The following is a 2,673-nucleotide window of genomic DNA, read 5'->3' as shown; positions in this document are numbered from 1 at the left end:
CAGGGTTGCAGACACTTTCACCTGGGAACCAATGCAGGCCCCACACAGAGCTTGCTTCTGTCAGCTGAGCTTCTCACACACAGCTGTCTGGGGACAGCAGAGCTAAGAAAGCACTGTTAACATTCCCTCTGGGGCTTAGGGGTCACAGGCACCTGGCACCACCTGGGCACTACCATGGGCCCCAGATGGAGATGTTTCCTGCCAGCAGTTGGACTGGCTGGCAGGATCCTGCATTTATCCATGCACGCCTGTTCTGGCTGTGGGGTCCCATATGGAACTTATTCATGTGCTTCCTCCCACAAAGGCTTGAATGCGCCAGGCCGAGTAAATGGGGCCACCCCGTCACAAGTCTGATGAAGGGGCTGAGAAAAATCCTGCATTATTGTGGTGAAGGTCATAAGAGAGTACTTTTTTTTCCCCCCCAACTTAATTACTGTGGTGAAAATAGTAGATTACTGGACCCATTTCATCGTCCTTCGTGTTTTGTGTACTGTGGAGTCTAGAAAGCCAAACATGTTTTCCAGATTCTCTTTCAGCTAAGGGTGCTAATGGTGCTGCTATACTCTGTGGGCACTGAGAAGTTTAATTGGAATTTGGAGACATTCTGGAACATGTCTAGGATTGCCCCTTCCAGTGGTGACCATAGGAAGTCATTATAGGCTCTGATCTCAAGAATGAACATTTTGATTACCATGACATATTAAGGACCTCAACCAACCTCAGTGCTAGCTGAAAGCAAAAGGAACAAGAAATGGAAAGAAGGGGAAGGAAGTTACAAATTGCAACTACACCTTTATGAAATGAAGACCACAGTAATTAGCCACATTTTTTTCCTGTCTTTTGTGTGTTTTTATAAATGTTAAATTACTTGAGCCTCTTCATTTCTTCTGATATTTTATATGGAGTGTGTTATTGGTAGGTAACTTTCTGATGTAGTTCCCTAAAGGAGGGGCAAGCTTTCACCATGAGATGGACAAATTGACTGATGGGACTTTCTTTTGTTCCCCCTGTTGGGGAAAGGGTTAGCACATTTTCATTTATAAAAGAGATATTTGCATTATGTTAGTATGAAACAAGCTTATTTATAACTTCTTCAAGAAATTCCAGCTTGAGTGCATCCCTGTCAATTGCCCATCTCTTTCTGAGCTTCAAACAAAACAAAACAGAAGAGCAGTAAGTTTCAAAAGGATGTCGGTGGAGACCTTTTATAGATGAAACTGACTTCTAGAAGCCACCTGGCCAAATATATGCACAGCTGGAGAAAATAGACTGTGAAGCTAGGTCCAGTTGTAAAATATCTCAGGTACCCAATTAGTTCCAGTTATTCTGCATCTGTGGATTTAAAATGACCATCATCCACAGTAGAATAGATGTGCCCCTCATTGCTCAGAAAATCCATAGCTTGCTTGATTGAGGATACAGACATGCATTTGATCTGGTTCTTGAGATCCTGAAAGTTCAATCCTTCAGGTCTTGGGCAAACCTTAATCAAATTCAACACCTGGTTTTGGGCCACAGTGAGGCCATTTGCTGGCATGAAGCTATTCCCACCAAAGTACCCGGCTTCATTCTTCCCTGGATTGCTGATAGGTGCTCTCCCTGCTGAGGGCTGGCTGTTCGCTTTGCTTAGTATCATGTGTGCATTGATCACTTCCAGAATATGTATGGTGAACCCATTCATATCCTCCAGGGACATGATCTTAAAGCTACCAGGCTCTTTTTGTTCTGAAAAGACCTCAGGTGGCCTGCCACTTTCACATATGTTTCTGGACGAACTACAGTGTTTTCACTGCTGGTGTTATCTGTGTCAACCCACTGGCGAACATCCATGGGTGCAGCTGTCATGTCATCTATTTTGTAAACAATGTTGGTTGAAGCCTTCTCTGCATGTCTGATGATCCCCACAAGAGTGACTTGTGAAATCTCAACACTGCCAATTTTGAACACTTCATCAACCAAAGTGACAGAAAGCGTCAGAGATGCAGTGTGGGGTTCAATGTGCTGTACTTGGGCTCCTGATTCTTTTCTGCTTAAGAAGCTGCCCGCGATCCAAAGCCTCTTGGGAACTGCATGTATTCACCGACTCCCCTATGAGGAGCTGCCATAGCTTTCAAATCCACTGTCCCACATGTAGTTTGTGATTCTTCGGGGAAGAGGTCGGGAGGGTTAGGTCTGGGGAAATTGCAGAACACCCCAGAACCGGGGGGCTGCCATACTACTCTAGTCACTTTTCTCTCCTTTAGTGATTCTTAAGCTGGAATTGAGGTTACACAATATTCACAAGTCACACGCACTTTCTAAGGTTGAACCTACTCTTCATTTAGTTTTTCCTCAGACGTAGATTTCAACAACCCATGAACTTTGAACTCTCTATGTAAAATCACTTGAAACCAAATTAAAACCATTAAAAAGATATCAATAATTAAAATTAGAGAACAGCTTATCATTTTAATACCTTCAAACAATTGTTTTCTTTGTGTATCACTTCCTATATTATTTATATATTTAAAATAATTATACTTTTTAGGTCCTGTTTTCGTTCTCTTATATAGAAATATTTTCTTATTTTAAAAATAACATTCTATCATATGCCTATGTACCACATATTATTTAACCATTGTTGTACTGTAAGGCATTTTGATAGCTTCTAATTATTGCTCTTTTAATTAAAAT

General features: G+C 41.8%; 1 protein-coding gene and 1 pseudogene across 2 annotated transcripts in view; both read right to left on the bottom strand.

The window, feature by feature from the left end:
• CNTN5 (contactin 5) overlaps positions 1–2,673 on the bottom strand; it is a 321,942-nt gene that overhangs the window by 28,814 nt on the left and 290,455 nt on the right. The window lies entirely within an intron of this gene.
• Positions 1,078–2,130, bottom strand: LOC105541595 (annotated as a pseudogene). The gene has a single exon (XR_001006358.1). The product of XR_001006358.1 is annotated as a replication protein A 32 kDa subunit pseudogene (transcript).

This window comes from Mandrillus leucophaeus, unplaced genomic scaffold (genome assembly GCF_000951045.1).
Source record: "Mandrillus leucophaeus isolate KB7577 unplaced genomic scaffold, Mleu.le_1.0 Scaffold1059, whole genome shotgun sequence".
NCBI lineage: Eukaryota > Metazoa > Chordata > Mammalia > Primates > Cercopithecidae > Mandrillus > Mandrillus leucophaeus.
This window is presented reverse-complemented; position numbering and strand designations above follow the sequence as displayed.